Genomic DNA, 18,307 nt, shown 5'->3' with positions numbered 1-18,307 from the left:
AGGTTTACAAAGAAAATAATAGTTTTTTAATACCATGCTGTAGAGATAGTATTTAATAATTAGAAAAATAAAAGAGGAAAATTATCAAAGACAAATATTTCTTATAAGCTTCCAGAAAATAAATGAGTGAACAATTGAAAAGGTGCATGGTGCCCATGGATAAGCCATCAAAGAATCTCAGTAATGACATCTATCCCTTCTGCACAATATTTTCTTCTAGGAGAATAATAGAGAAATGCATGCAAGTCCTTGGGAAAGAAAAGTGTGGTCCACAATCTTACAGTCTGAAAATACATTGTAATATAAAGACTAAACATAAAATTTAGAAATTATCATAAACCATTCTAAAAGATGTAGCCAGAAAAGGAAGGAAAATAGACAAGATTATACTTGGTGAGCAATGATTCTATTTAAAGATGGGACCACATGTTAAGCTATTGTGGAATTTACAGGTACGGAAAAATGTAAATTTTATAAAACACAAAGAAAAAGAAATTCTATAACAGAAAAAAAAAGATGAAAGGAAGAGTGAAAAACAGGCAGTAAAGTGTACTGATTTCCTCACTTTTTATGTCGGAGCAAATAAATATTTTTAAAGCTGATAATTCAAAGAATATAGATGTTGGCATATTTAAACATGTAAATTTAAAGAATAAGAGAGGGAAGCAGACTTGGCTCAATGGACAAGGCATCTGCCTACCATATGGGAGGTCTGCGGTTCAAACCCCAGGCATCCTTGACCCGAGTGGAGCTGGCCCATGCACAGTGCTGATGCGCGCAAGGAGTGCCCTGCCACGCAGGGGTGTCCCCCGTGTAGGGGAGCCCCACGCACAAGGAGTGCGCCCATAAGGAGAGCCGCCCAGTGCGAAAGAAAGTGCAGCCTGCCCAGGAATGGTGCCACCCACACGGAGAGCTGAGGCAGCAAGATGACGCAACAAAAAGAGACATGGATTCCCGTGCTGCTGACAACAACAGAAGCAGACAAAAGAACATGCAGTGAATGAACACAGAGAAGAGACAACTGGGGCGGGTGGAGGAAGGGGAGAGAAATAGATTAAAAAATAATAAAGAGTAGGAGATTGAATACAATCAATTTTAGCAGTATAAATATAAGACTGATAAAATGTATATTTAATTTAGGTAAGATAGTAAAAACACTTCATTAAAAAAGATTTCAGAGATGATCAAACACATTTTAATTCAAGAAACATACCTATTTTTTTTAAATCATGAATTAAGCAAGTAAATACATTGCATTAAGCATTCAGACTAGAGTCTTTTGGGTTCTACTTTCAAGTGCCTTGAATTTACTTTCAATTTTGATCTGCTCTTGGTTTGTTATAACTATATTTACACAACAAGCTGTCATTAGGGGTAATAAAGGGAGGAGTTGAGGCTCTCTGTCCTCATTCAAGCCTAAGTAAAGTTGCTAGATAATGTATAAAGTCATCAGTTATATTTGAAGTTCAGACAAACAATGGATAATTTTTTAGTGTACGTATGCTCCAAATATTTTATAGATTTTTATTTTTAATTTATATTTAACTGGGATTCCAATTTAGCTGGGCACCCTTTATTTTTATTTTTGGAATAGAACAACCCTAAACTTTGGAAAACATTGTACTCCAGAGCTTATTTTGATAAAGAACTTACTTTTTGGGGCTTTGCAGTTGGGATTGGGTTACTGTAGGGTTAGTGTCTGATGCACACTTATGAAATAAATATTGTGAAAAATGGGTTGGCCAGTTGCTCTATGAAGGCAGAGAGCAATCCCAAAATTTCAATAACAACAACAAAAAAAAAAGATTGAGATTTTTGAGTGGTTCTTGGGGGCTAGATGTTTAGATGTTTTTAACCCTGGGTGGGAGAATAAATGAACTTTTAGAGTTGATTTAAAAGGAGTGTGAAATCCAAAAATACAATTAATTCATGATTAAATTCTAGGAGTCATACCAGCTTAATATTATGGTTTTATTGGTTTACTAGAAGGTCCATGTAGGGTCTCATGATACACTAAGACCAAAAGATTTAGGAAAGCGATATAAAGAATCATGTTTTCAGTTTTTGCCTTCTCTCTGCTGCCTACTCTTTTACTCCTCATACAGAAAAGTGGAAGATTCAGAAACACCAGGTAAATTTTTTAAATATTTTAGAATGTGCATTTTTGTTTATATGTAATATTTAATTAAATCAAAGATGCCATTGGTCGTTAAAAATGCATAGAAAATGTTGCAGCCAATTATAGTACATTTTAAAATGTGAAAAAATGTGTAATTTAGAACTAGAGAAGTATGGTACATATATTCACATATTAGATTGTATATGGATATATAGATGATATAGATACAGATATAGACTTAGACATAGTCCTTTATATGTGTGCACACTTTTTACATGAACATGGCCTAAGAATAAAATAGTCCAGGATGTTTTAAATTAATCAGATGTTTTAAAAATAATCAGCCCTCTTCCCTAAAGCAATTCTTGCTCCCATTACTTTTTAAATCATCTTTCTATATGTTTAATTTACATAAAATATAATAAATTCAGTGATGAATTCTCATATATGTACATATTCATATAAAAATAACAGAATCTTGATATATAAAATATCCATCAGCACCAAACATTTCCATTGAGCTGTTTTGCAGTCTAACTCTTCCCTCCAAACCTGGGCTGTCCCCTGGCCACAAATCTGTTTACTGGCACCAGTTCTGCCTTTCTTGAATTTTCTGTTAATGTAATCATTCATTAACTAGTCTTTTTCCTCTGGGTTCTTTCACTTAACTTAATGATTCTGAGATCAATCCATGAGGTTCTTTGTTGTTAAGTAGACATCTCACTGTATGTATAGACCAAATTTTGTGTATTCATTTATTAGTCGTGTCCATGCCACATTTTAGCTATTATGAATATAGGTGTTGTGACATTTGCATACAAGTTTTTGTGTCACCCTGTGTTTTAATTTCTGATGTATAAATAACTGGGAATGGGATTGCTAGATGTTATGGTAAAAATTTACCAAACTATTCTCCACGTAAATGTTATATTTTTCATTCTGACAAGTTTTGTGGGAAGATTACATTTGGTCTACATTATCTCCAACACTTGTTATTGTACTTTTATTATGTTAGCAATTCCAATGGGTGTGTGGCGGTATATCTCTCTGTTTTTACTTCACATTTCCCTAAGATATTGAATATTTTAATGCCATATTTACTATTCACATATCTCTTTCCTTAAAGCGTTCTTTAAATATTTTGCTTGTTTATTTTATTGGATATTCCTATTTTTATTAAGTCTTAAAAATTATTTATTCTGTATATGAGTCCTTGATTCAATATGTTTTGCAAATATTTACTCACAATCTCTATCTCATCTTTTTTCTTAAGTGCCTTTTGTATGGCAGGGTTTTTAATTTACTGGAGACTAATCTATCTTTTTTTATAGTTTGTGGGCTTGAGCAGTAAGAAATCTTTGCTTTACACAGTATTGTTCCTATTAGGTCATCTAGATAATTTTTGTACTAACCCTTACATTTATGTCTGTGATTATTTTGAATCTATTTTCATATGAACATGCAATAGTTCCAGCATCATTTGTTGAAAATATTTTTCAGTCCCCATTGAATCACTCTGGTGTCTTTGTCAAAAATCTACTGATCTATAAGCTTAAATCTATTTCTAGACTCCACTCTGTTCCATTGATCTGTATGGTCATTTTTATATCATTTATAGGCTACTGTTACTATGGTTTTAATAACGAGTTTTGAACTCAGATATTGTAAGTCCTCTTGCGTTTATTTCTCAAGATTATTTTACATATTCTAGGTCCTTTATAGATTTTAGGTCTATGTAAATTTTAGAATCAGTCTGTCAATTCCAACAAAAATATCTATTGGGAGTGTTTGGGGGATTTTATCATTCCATGTATCAGTTTTTGAAGAACAGCTATCTTAATAATATTGAGTCTTCCAGTCCATTAATACAGAATATATTTCCATTTATTTAACTCTAATTTATCTCAGCAATGTTTAGTAGTTTTCAGTAATAAAAGTTTTCCATGCACTTTGTTTAGTTTGTTCCTAAATATTTCATATTTCAAGGCTATTGCAAATGGCATTCATTTTCAATTTCTAATTATTTATTGTTAATATACAGAAATAGTATGTATTTTTAATATTTAAATCAAATCCTATAACTTAGCTATTTTCCATTATTAGTTATATTGGCCTTTCTGTAGTGTCTCAGAATTTTTCTATAGATGTTCATGAGAAAAAGCACAGTTGTACTATTTATTTTTCAAACTAGAAGCATTTTATTTATTTTACTTTTCTTATTGCACTGGTTAGGATTTCCAGCATAACACTAAATTGAAATTGTTAGAGTATATGATTTTGTCTTTTGCCTGTTCGTGGTGGGATAGTATTCAATTTTACCTGAAAATATTGTCAGTTTTATCATAAATGAATATTGGATTTTGCCAAATGTCTTTTCTGAATCTATTTTTGACCCTAAATTTTTTCATGCAGAGTCTGCTTATGTAATTAACAAAGAGATGGAAGAAAGGAATTTTTTTTAAACTGAAATCTTTGAATAATGTGTGACAATGTTAGAAATTGCTGAGGCTAGTTTAACACCTCGAAGAAATAAGTTTGATTGAAAAGGTAAGTTTATTGAGAATAATAAAGTGATTATATGTGGAAAATACCTTAATCCAAGGTAGAGCTGCTGAATTTATTCAACTGGGACTGCCTACCTTTAGAATTATTTTTATGAAAGTTGATATATAAAAATAAATATTTATTGAATGCATACCACATGGCAGACTGTGTCTTATCACCTGGGAAGTGGGGATCACTAAAAAAGTTGTCAGCACTTGCCCTTATGAATTTTATATTCAAAGTGGTAAGGAGGTAAAAATAAAACCAATTATATTTAAATAAATATATAAATACAAGTAAATAAATAAGTAGATCAGTAGTATGTCAGGGGAAAACAACTGTCTTGAAGAAAAATAAAGAGCAGTGGGCCTAATGCTAGGGGTTCTGGTTTTCAGTAGGGTCATCAGGAAAAACCTCTCTAATCAGGAGTCATTTTATGAGAGACCTGAAGTAAGCTTGCCATGCAGAAATATGGAGAAGAATTCTAAGCAGAGATGATGAAAGTAAGTACAAAATTCAGCATTGTAACATGCTTGGTATATTTAAGGAGCAGCCAAAAAGTCAGAGTGTCTGTTTGCAGTGAGTAATTGAGAAGGTTAAAAAAGAGGTAAGTGAAAGAGTTTGGAGGTCAGATGATGTAGGACCTATGTGCCATGATACAGATTTTGGATTTTATTTTATATGGAATAGGAAGTCATCAGCAGGGTTAAAGCAGGGGAATCATCATCTGACTTACATTTTACAAGGAATGCTTCTGTTACTGTGTGAAAAACAGACTATAACGTAGAAGACTAGAAAGGAGGGATTCAGTTAGGGACCTTATCTCAGCAGTCCAGGTGAGGGATGATAAACAAAGGTGAACAATGTGTGATGATGTTTCCTGATATTAAGATATGTATTGATATGTAGAATATCTAATTTTTAACTTAGTGAACATATAATCTGTGTCTGTTCTATGCAAAATATTTGTTCAATCACATGGGGGTGCACAGTGATGAAAACATAACATCCTTTTCTTTTAAGGAGATTTGAAGTCTAATAAGAAAGAAATGCAGTGTAGGGGAATGAGCAAACGCTGTAATAAATGTATCAATTGCTAAAGACTTCAGTAGAGAACATATTCCATCCATGGAGAAGGATAATTTAGTTCCAGATCTGCGGTTTGGGGAGATGTTGTCCAAGAGCATCTAGACAAAAGTAAAAATTCAAAACTCACAACACAAAACAGTAGAGGCAACAAAAAGAAATAGCAAAACATTGAATTAGTTTTATTAGTCTCTTGTCTGAATATCTCTCCTTTCCCCACCCAATCCTTGTCTTCAGATCCTGATTTTTCTCTCTGAATTTCAGTATATAGTTACACTTGATTTAGATATTTGGCTTCTCAATAAGCTTCCAAAACTTATCCAGTAGAAATAATCATCAGAAATGTTTGTTAAATAGAAACTATTAGGCCCAGGCCCAGTAGAATCTAAACAAGTGAGTCTGATGTGAGGTCCAGAGTTCTGGATTTGTTAAAAGGGCTCCAGATGACTCTAACAATGAGGCAAGCTGAGCCATGAATTCCCCCATCTCAAACTTTATTGTGCATATGAAATCACCTGGGTTGGGCCCAAGAGTCTCATAAGCTGCTAAGTGGTGCTGATTTACGCAGTCAGCAAACTACACTAGTAGTGGCAAGGATTTAAGGAAAAAGTCTTCAAGTAACAAGGGTCTTTCTAGGATATGAGACAATGCATGTCACTCAGTTATGTTATAAATATTTTTTGCCAGTTGAGCAGAATAACCAACTTACCATTTGTTTCATACTATTTCTTTCACATTAATGTGAAAATCAACAGAGCATTGCTTACTGAATTCTGTATGAATCAATTAGAGTTGTTTTTCCCAAAGGCATGAAATTGGTATTCTGAGATATGATTTCTGGTTCTAAACTCACCAAATCCTAATGCTGGCTGTGATCTTTGCTCTTTCTTTTATAACCCTTAAATTACTTTGAGAAACAATATCCCTCTTACACATTTTCAGGATATCTAAAAAAATTATCATAAAATTATATAATTGCAAGAGCTAAATTTTGGACAATTTTAAATACTATTTTACATAAAATTGTTACATTACTCTTTTATGAATATTTACTAGAATATCAATAGCATGGTGATTTGACATATATAATAATTAAATAATATAACCATTGAAACATTTCCATTATCTATCTTTCCCCATGAAATGATGATTTCCATTCTACATCTCTCACATAATTTTATCTTAATGTATTATATGCTATGCATGAATGAATTTCACTGATAATCTCAGCATATTTCATGTAAACAAAAGTATATTAGTTAAAATTGTATTATAAAAATTTCCCAAAATGCAAAAGTCTAGGTGTTAAATTTCTTTTGAGTTAAGTTAATACAATTGAGCAAAGATATGTTTTACAAAGTTTCATAAATGTTTTTAAATATAAAGAGTATTTTATTGTGAACACATCACTTCAAGTGATGGCATAAGATAGAAGGAAGTTGTTAGGAAGCCAGGATGCCAGGTGACTTTGATAACATTAATATTTCTTTTTAATCTCAGTATCTGGGATTTTTCCCCCCAGATATGAAAGAAATGCAGCACAGTAAATCTCAAGAAAGGTCTGGCTTAAAAAAAAAAAATTTTTTTAATGTGAGAAGAGCAATTGATGAAAGGAGAAATGAGAAAGAGAATACACTAGTAGGCAATATCTGCTTTTACAAAGAGAACATGTAGGACCTGTAGCTTTAGCATCAATACGAACAGAGCTAAAAATCCATGACTATCAACTTTATAAGAAAAAGCTAGGCAGACTTAAAATCAATTACTTTACTTGGTTCCAAAAGAGAACTAAGGACACAGGACAAACCACCCACAAAATATGGATTGCTAGGTGAATATAGAGAGATGCAGCTAAATATGCTTCTCTGGAACAGAAACCACTGGAGTCATGAACAGGTAGGAAGACTTAAATGGAAATATTGATGAATTGCTAGAGGCTGAGTATGGACTACAGTAAGAGTGAGAAACACATGAAGCAATCTTAGGAATTTCTCCAAATTTTTGTGGGCCAGGAACCTGACCACGTTCTTGCAGTGCAGATTCACAGCCTCATGAATCTGGAAAAGGTAGGACAGAGGAATAATTGTGAAATATAACCAGAGACTTCTTCATAGCAAAGGCCTACTCTCTAGGGAAAAACACATATTCAGAGACTTTTCCCAATTGGGGGAAAGGCATTACTCCCATTCCAGATCCACTTAATCCGTTTCACCTATAATGGCAGTAGGGGAGACACAAAGTCAACAGGAGCCAAGGCTTTAAGGAAATAGATTAGGAAAGCTGCAGCCACAGAAGTTTAAGGGCAGAAGAAAAAAGCTATACAACTGGAGTAACACTTATGAAGGTCATAATCCCAACACCCAGGCCCACAAAAAGAAAAGAGATTAAATTGGAAGAGTAAAGAGTTCTCTCTTTACCTCACACACCTTACCAACATCAACAAAGCTCCTGTATAAAAACAGTGGATTATAGCTGAGGGAGCTTGCAAGGAATTGTCTTTCTGTAAATGACTACTTAGGGAAGCTCAAAGACAAAAGGGGAAACAAAAGCATTGATACTGGAGGAATTTGAAGTCTTTGGCATGTTTAGGTACAGCAAACATTACACATACCCTAACTTCTAGTCAAATTAGCATAAATATTCACACTAAAGATCTATTTCCTCAGCACCAATAAAACATTTTTTTGCTTTCAACCAGAAATTACAAGGCATACCTAAGGGCAAGGGAAAATACAGTAAGAAAACAAAGCAAGAATTAGAACCAGACTCAAGGTCTGGTACAAATGTTAGAGCTATCAGACAGAGAATTTAACACAACTGTGATTAATATGTTAATAGCTTTCATAAAAAATGGGCAATATGCATGAATAGATGAGTAATAAGGTTGCCAGAGGTTCAGGAGTAGGGGTAAATAGGTGAATAACATGGGATTTTTAATATGGTGAGACTCTTCTGTGTGATAATGTACTGGTGAAACATGACATTATGCATTTGCCAAAATCTATTAAACTTTACAGCACAAAAAGTATGCAAATTAAAAAATAAGGAGTTTGGGTATCTAAGGACGGATTATAGCACGTTACATAAGAATCTAACTGTATTACATATGTCTGAAACAATCTCATTGAAGGGAGTGAAGAGAAAAGATGCTAACCCAAGTAACTTTGGAAATGAGTGGAGTCAAAGTAAAGGTACAGAATCAATAGATGCTAATCTAGTTGATAGGTTAAAATAAAGAAAACCACATGTGGGGTATATGAGAACTCTGTTCTATCTTCACAACTTTTCTATAAATTTAAAACTGTTGTAAACTAAAAGGTTTTATCTTTAATTAAAAAATGAGAACATATAGTGCTAAGTATCTGGAAATATATTTAAAAATACATTGAGAAATTCATACTACACAAAAGTCTTCGTGCATCCTCTGGATATATGTAAATCCTAGTTTGAAATCTGGTGATCTACAAACTTCCGGTAGTTTATCAGTCATATGAAAAGTCTTATCCACCCTTCATAAAATTCTTAAGCATCTATGGAAGAGAATATTTTGGATATACATTTTCCTTGTCTAAAGTTTTATAGAAGTATTAGATGTGTAAAAAGAAAGTTGTAATACAACATAAGTATTATTAGACATAGATTAAATTTTATGCTATTGAAGCACAAGTATGATATGTATAATTTTGACTAGATTAGTTTTTATATGAATAAGAGAACAAATAATAGCTGTATCATGGAAGAAGACAGGAATATCTTAAATGAAGAAGTTTGTATTAAATTATTGGTGAAATAATTATTCAATACCTCCAAGTTTCCTTCTAAAAGCTTCTTATATAATTACCTATTGTTTATAATTGCTTCATAAATAAAAAATATTTCATTAATGAAAGATAGATATAACAAGGAAAGCTAGAAATTTGAAGAAATGAATTTGAAAATATTTCTCCTGTACTTGGAGAAATTACTCAAACCATTTATTTTCTACTAAGCAGTACTACAGAATTCAGTTATGTATATTAGCAATTTCACAGCAATTCAAGCCAGAAAAATGCACATTCAAATGTACTTTCCCTCTTCTTGAATAAATCCTGTGTTTTCTCTGAAAATCAGTTCCCTTATGAGAGTTAGAGAATGTATTCCCATCTTGGAAATAAAGTAAAAGATGTAGGCAGGATTGCCTTTCAATATTATATGGGAACTATAGTCATCCAAGATGATTTAGGATTCTAAGCATACATTTTAGTGAAGTTAATAGATTTTTTATCTTTGATTAAAGTTCCCAGACTTAGTAAAGTTACATGTTGCCCCGTAGAGTTTGCCCTTTAGAGTATAAATAATTGCTGTTCAATGGACATACCATTTTATAGCCCAGTTGAGCATTAACCAGCTTTATATCAACCCTAGCCATATTATCATCATATATAAACCCAAGCTTCTAAACACTGTTTGAACTAGTCATCACATCTTATTCTTACTGGTTTCCTTATTGGTTAATGAGTGAAATAAAAACTTGACCATATGTTTATTTTGTATGGGATTCGTGATATTTCTTATTTATAATCTGACATCTGTTGGATGGAATGAAAAAACTTCACAATTTAGTTGTGATAACTAAAGGAAATTATATTTTGTGCACTGATTCAAAAGTTTACAGTTGTTAGGCAGATAATCTCAATGAGTGACTGTCAAAGTGAAAAATCCTCTTGTAAGAAATGAACAGGAATGATGAGCCAGTGGAGATCTGGAGAACACGAGAGTGAATGTATGAAGAGTATCCAATTTATCAGGAGAATCTGTGTACAAAGTGTCTTCACACAAAATGTAAACGTGTTCTCAAATCTGCTCATTCTTTCTTTCAATCATATTTGGGTTTTATTATCGACATAAAGTTTAAAAATATTCTGTGATTAAAATTGTCTCTCAAGCTACCAAATTAAAGTATATTGTTGGTATATGATTTTTATGTGTGATTTATAATTATGGGAAGTTGCTTCCTCTCTTTGAACAAGATTGATAATAAAATTGCCTTAATCACTAAAGTAGACTTATTATTATTCTATTATAGTCTTATTCTAGCAATGGAAGAACTTTTATCATTGATGTAAAGGCAGTGGTCAGCAGAGGTTCTGAGGGGAGGGAGAGGAAAGAATAAGTATAATAGGGCATTTTCAGGACATTGGAATTGTCCTGTATGACACTGCAATGATGGATACAGGCCATTAGATATTTTGTCATAACCTATAAAATTGTGCAGGACAGAGCGTAAACTATAATGTAAACTATAGTCCATGGTTAGTAGCAATGTTTCAATATATGTTGATCGATTGTAACAAATGTACCTCACTAAGAAGGATGTTGTTAATGTGGGAAAGTGTGGGAGGGGCAGGAGGTGGGACACATGGGAATCCACTATATTTTTTATGTAACATTTATGTAATCTATAGTTTCTTTTAAAATAAAAAATATTTTAAAGTGCCTTCATCTTAATTTTTGAAATGTGTTGGGAGAGTCTTGCTTTTATAACACTTGAATAATTTTGCTAAATATAATGTCTGATTACAAAATAACAACATTTGAATATTCCAAGCAAAGTCCCTCAAACTGAAAACAATATCTCAAATATGCTACATTAATATTTTATTCACTAAATGTATCTTGGCCAGAATGCTATGTAAGACATGCAAAGGTGTCCGAAGATTTAATGTTGAAATGTTTTTGGGTTCCCTTTCCAGGTTTCTGAGCAGCTGACAGAAGAGGAATACAGTTTATACTTTAAAACCCCTTGGTAATTGGAAATGAGCACTTTGTTGCTCTTGTCATTGGAGCAAGCAGTTTGGAGAGTCATTTGGGGCTTCACATCAATACATTTGACAACAAATTGCTGGACAGAAATTCCCAACAGTGTTACTCCTGAACTTCTCCCTGTTTGCCCTAGGCTGTAGTCAAGTTTCTCAGCAGTCAACAGGTAGAAACTTTACCAGTATTGACATTTGTGATAGCATCATTTATTTGTGTGAAATGAGAACTGATTTCTCATTTAATATTGCTCATGTAAAATGAGCAAGTGGAATGCTAGATCTTTCCTTTAAATTGCATGGAACGATACCAGGGCCGTTAGATGCTCTGTCCTTATAAAAAGGCAAAATAATGGTTTTACAGAATTGTGTCTCTGGATGTACACCTACTCTTCCTGGCACACCTATAAGCAGCTTTCCAAATGATCTGTACTATATGAACAATGACTTAAGGAAGAACTGGTCTAGAAGATGTTACATAAAAAAGTCTAGAAGATGGTTTTCAAAAATAGATTTGTATTTCTTCCTTTTCAAATCCTCCAATTTCATTGTAGAAACACTTAGAAAATTGGTCATTCAATCAGATTAGTGTAAAAACATTTTTTAAATGGTTTAAAGTTCATATGAAACAATATTGTCTGTAGGAAAATCTCTACTCATTTTTATGTGCTGTCCTGTTCTGATCAAGTTCAACAACCTCAAAAATCACCTTGCTGCAATGTTTATCAAATCTGCATATTATACAAAGCTGGAGGGAGAATAAATTAGTTAAATGACTGAAGTAGGAACTAACATACCTTTTTCAACTAGAATGATGAGCTGAATATAGCAAGACAAAATGAGGTTACACATATTTAATCATTTATCTTGGTTCAAAAAAACTACTCTTTATGAATTTGATATAAATGAGGAATATTCCAGCATAGCACAAGTTGTGTTAATACAATAATAACTAATATTTACTGATAAATATAGATGAAGAACTATGCAAAGAAATTTATGTGTTTTTAAGATTTATTCCTTAAAACAAAGGTGTGACACAACTCATTTAGATTAATAAATCTAATCTGTGGGTCTAAATCTTGGCATCAGAAAATTTATTCTATTTAAATAAGTTGTAAGAACTATTCTATTAAGTTATTTTTTTCTGCTAAGATTTAGCTATAGCATGTCAATTTTTTTTGTTTTAATTAGAAAGCTATACCTCTAGCATGCCACCCTGAAAATTTATTCTTCTAGAGATTTTTATAAGAAAGGATTGTTACATTTTTTAGATAATACTAGTAAAAATAATGCTAGCAAAAAGATTATTAGATTTTAAACTGTCAGTTCAACAGGTGAGTAGTTTCTCAGAATAGGTCATTATTTCTTTAAAGTTTATATGAGATTGCTTAAACATTTTATTATGAATACAAATTTCTTTCTAGAAGGTGGTTGTAAACTATGTTACTAAAGTTCTGTCAATGACCTGGTTTGGAGTAATATTTCTTGATTACTTGTAATGCTTTTGGGATAATTATTCCTCAAGATTTATTACTCATTTCTGTTCTCAGAGCCTTCTAAACTTTAAAAACTATTTTCCCTATAGGAAGTTTTTTTTTTTTAACATTTACTTTCTAATGGATATAATAAAACTTCTGCTGATTTGAAGAACAAGCATTCTGTTTATATACTTATATGTATATATGTTATGTATATATGTATATGTGTATATTTCATGTAACTTGATATGTGATATATTTGATATATGTATTTTGTAAATATTTCATGAGATTATAAATTTAAACCCACATTTACATTAGTTATATTTTCCTCCTAAAAAGCAAAATTTACCGGGCAGTTTTATGGCCCTTATTCTCATTTCCTATCCAATCACTTAGTTAATATTCCATAAGATTTTATTTCTGGACATAATGAGCCCAATTAATCTGAAGTAGCAGTGACTTCAAGGTTGTTTCCTTTCTGTATCTCCTGGTGGGCACATATTCTTGAGGTGCTGGTATCAGTGTCATTGCAGCAGGTGGATGATAAAATGATGGCAATAGGTAGATCAATCCTGGGAGAGGAAGCCTGTGCTATTAGGCCTATGCATATTCTCCATCCATGCCAACACAGCCAGTCCTTTCATAAGACCTTGGTGTCAATGATAGATAGTATGGTGAAGGAGAGAGATTTTCTGGCAACTACAGGATAAATGAACCTGTGCTCTTCGTTGTTGAGTGCTTCTGATATCCAGTGTGCTTTGTTGAAGTTCCCATTGGTCCATCCACATACCTGTTCCCCAGTCCCCTTATTCCCATCTTAAATTGAGTTCTTTACCAGCCTCTGAACAATCTGCCAAAAAAATTGTGCCTCCATACAAAATGAATGGCCAACTGTACCTCACAACCCTATCCTCTGGATAATTTCTCTTTGTGAGGATCCTGTAGGTCTTCCTTGAATAAGACTGTAGTATATCAGTACTTCAATTACAGATAATACTTCCATGTTGTGTGATCCATTTGTGAACTAGATGTGAGATAGTTTTCCTTCATCAGCCATGTTTCTATAGATATAAGTAGATGGAAGGCTTCTGGTATAAAATAGCAGATGCCAATGGAGGCTGGCCCATTTTCACCATACAATGATATACTGCAAATTTTGAGCATGCATCCAACTCTATGTATTTAGAAGTGCCCAGTTCTACATGAAGAGCTTTGAGGGCATAGTGTCTCTGTGGTCAGTTCCTACTAGACCTTAGTATTACAACAGGAACTTCTGTTGTTTTTGTTTTAAAGAAGAGTACTTAAAACACTTTGCTTTGAAACCCTAGGAGTATATTCTGATATTTTCCCATTAGGAGTTACCAGAAATGTAATACAGGATTCTAATCTACCATGATAACCTCTGGCACTATTATGTCTGCTGGATCGTATGTCCCAAGTAAAAATTTGCTGCAGCACCCTTGGTTGTTCTAGGCTCCACTTAATGTTGGAATATTTCTGAATCCCAGTGAAAGTGTCAGAAAATTACTTCATTACACAGAAAATAGTATCTTCAAATTCTGAAAGGATGCACCAAGTCCTGTGTCATTTTCTAAGTGGTAAGTGGTGAAAATTATATGCCCCAGTTGAGGTGTCACTCTGTGCTCCATGCTGCTGGACTTCTAAACATTTTACCCAGATGGCAGGCCCCTGAAATTACATGGGGTCTAGCTCTCATCCTCCAACATGCTTACATCTTACTTGAACATCTGGGTTATTTGATATTTTCTTCCCAACAAGTCAGATTAGCACAATGGTTTTTTATTTACTTGTAAATTGGCTGGCCTGTTACTATCATTTTTACCCCCAGGGCTTCTAAAAAACAAGGAATTTCAAAAAATAAAACTGCACAAGAGAATTGGCTAATAAAATGTCCTAAAAAAACTGCATAAAAGCAGTCATACTTTTAGAAAGAAAATCTGACATCATGAAGGGTTATGTTTATTGCCTCTACTTCAAACTTAGGAGGGATTTCCTCACATAAGCAAGTGATGTATTTGAATTCTGGGCCCCTTTCCAAGAAACTGAACCAGCAGAACCAGAGCTACCAATTGATGTTATTTATAGATATATGATTGTTTTGCATTGCATTAAAGTCTCCTTCAAACATAGCGTAGGTTCATACTTTAATACAAGCAGGAATCAGAGAAAGGGTGTTATTAGATACAATCCATGTATCTAATATTTCAAAGTTAAAAATTAAGGTAACAAAATATTGACAAATGAAGTCCAGAATTAACTATAAACATTTGTCTCCTCAGAATTTCATGCTGTAACACTGCAGAATAGGAAAACCAGTCCCAGCCCTAGTCCTTTAACCCACAGCATTCTCTTCTCAAATCTGGTTTCATCATATACTAGAAGGGTCTCATGCATGTGGATATCTCAGGTTACCACTTGGCCAAGTTCTGCTCAGACTTCCTGCAAACATTTGTTTCTGCACACTTCTCAAGCCTAGAGATATAAAGACAATTATTGTGGTCTCTCCTGGGAAGATTGATCTGGGGAAAAGCCAGCACTGGATCTAGACAGCCATTTAGGACTCTGAAGTGTATCTGGGAACCTGTGGAGTTTGGTCTACAAGATGGGTACAAACTCTAGGTCATCCCTTTATCTTAGCCCTAAGTAGATCAAGTTGCTGGGAATACAGCTCAGGCATAACAGAAACTTTCAGCAAATGAATGCTTTATTACTTAACATAGCACAAATGGTCCAAAAGAGCAAGAGAAGAGATTTAATCATGGCCATTTTCCCGGGGAAGCTAAATGCTTGGGTCAGGGTGGGTGGATGGCAGCTCCACCACACACCCCACTTCACTTTGGAGAGGAGAGACAAATCTGTGCTGCTCGAGGGAGGTATGTTTATAACCCAGGGGGAGGTGACCCTGTCACTGAGGGTTCCCACCCTCAGCTGAGTTTGTTCCCAGAACAGTTTGCTGGAAGAGGGCCATACTAAACCTCTAATATACAGGGCCCAGGTCAGAAACTTTAGCCCAAATCTAAGGATTTTAGGGAAAAAGCATGTAAACTTCACAAAGGCAAGAAATTTTCTTTTATATCGCTGATCAGTGATATAAAATGAGATCTGGCACCTGATAGTTGCAACATAAATATTTTTGAGGTCAGAAATGCTGAAAATGTTTTCCCATTACAACTTACAGTTTTTCAGAAATGAATGAGCTTGTAAGGAAAGTAAGCTGTTTTCAGGGGAAAAAAATCTTCATAAAGGGTATCAGCTCTAGATAAACAAAATGCTAAATCTGAACAACATAGAAGTTTTGGGTTGCCTGAAAATGAATGCTTTTTATATGGTTTGAATTATTTTTTTTCTAATTTTCCCAGAGTTTTCATGTTTGGACAATATGTAGTATTAGAAATACTTTTTTTTTTTTTGTATCATTGAATACTGGAAGCTACTACTAATACAAAATGCTCAGAGAATGTTTTAAACCACTCCATGAAACAGTAGAGGGTCCTGCAGCATCCAAGAAAGATAGAAAAGTCATAGAGAAATTGATTAGGAATGTGAAACATTGTAAAGGAAAACAAGAAAATAATTTCCTATTTAATTTTGAATTTTTGCTTAATTGTATATTTCCCAGAATCAGCAAAACTCTTAGAATTTTGGAGTGATTCCACACCAAAGAGAAAAAAAATCATTTCTACTTTAATTAATATTGAAAAGTATATTATCTGACAGGTGTCAAACAGTTTGATATGAAACAACATTATTTTGTCCCTTCCCATGGAGCCCAGACCTAAGGAATTACCTTAATCTTTATTTACCTTAATTAACTCAATACAAATTTTGCCTAAAGCATGTATATGGTTTTTGCTGTGTTTTGCTTTTTTTTAAGAATATGTCATTTGCTTTAGAAAAATAACACTTGATTGGAATTATCTATTATTAAGATATTTCTTTTCACAGATCACTAGATTGTATATATTCCATATAAAATATATATCTACATGTTCTTATATTTAGTTTGGTGGTTATCTCACCTAGTCTTATTTCTACTCATTTCATTATTTTATATGTTCTTGCCTAATTTATGTCTTTATTGAAATTTAATTTATCTACTACTTGAAAAAATAGACAAGAACTCTATTGTGCACATTGAAGCTACCCTCCTATACCTTAGAATGTGTTGGCTTCCTTTTAATTTAAAAGTTTTGATTATTTGGGGGGATTCATATTGTTATGTTGTTGCTAGATAGGTCTTTCTTCCCTCCGTAAAGAAAAGAATTATGAGTAATAATATTTCTGACTTCTGGTAAGTTTTGAACTAAATTTTCATACTAACATATCAAAATAGCTGCTATGGATGTAAGAATTGGTGATTTAGAAACAGTCAGCTTGCATTTTTATATTGGTATGCTCACACATTATAATGTTGAGAAATTTTATTTATTTTTATTTTGAAGTAAGGTTAAAATGATAAAATGAATCAAATAGTGGAAGCAGTGACCACCAGAGATTCTAAGGGGAGAGAAAGGGGAAAATAGGTATAATATGGGAGCATTTTTGGGACATTGGAACTATCCTGAATGACATTGAAATGATGGCTATACAGGCCATTAAATATCTTGTCATAACTTACAAAATTGTGCAGGAGAGAGTTTATACTGTAAACTACAATTCACACTTAGTGGCAATGTTCCAATGTATCTTCATCAATTGTAACAAATATACCACACTAATGAAGGATGTTGCTAATGAAAGAAAGCATGGCAGGGGTAGGGATCAGGGCATATGGGAAACCCCCTACATTTTTTTTTGTAATAGTTACTATCTAAGTGACTTTAAAAAAAAAATTAAAGTGTATCTAAAAATATGAATCAAATAGAATCATTTAAGACTCATTAAAGTAAGGTGCGTATTTATGACAAATTTATATATATCATTGTGCATATTTCACCAAGACCAGCATATCAGATTAAATTATCAAAAGATACTTCTAATTCTAATTATAATGTAATAGGTAATGACAGAATATTCTCCCATTGCACCAAATAAAAATATCAAAGAAAATGCAAATCCTTTTTGATTCAATTAACCAAAAGTCCACAGAAGGAAAATTCTTTCCTAGGTATACAATATTTCAATAGATTTTTTTCTTCTTTCTTGGATCCAAATGTGGGCTGAGTATTGAGCTTGGCCTACAGAGAGAGACATGTGAGTTGGCACAACAGTTTTGAAAATTTTAGAATATTCTAAATCTATGACCAATTTCCCCATTG

This window comes from Dasypus novemcinctus, chromosome 6 (assembly GCF_030445035.2).
Source record: "Dasypus novemcinctus isolate mDasNov1 chromosome 6, mDasNov1.1.hap2, whole genome shotgun sequence".
Lineage (NCBI taxonomy): Eukaryota > Metazoa > Chordata > Mammalia > Cingulata > Dasypodidae > Dasypus > Dasypus novemcinctus.
Note: the sequence above shows the minus strand (reverse complement) of the source record.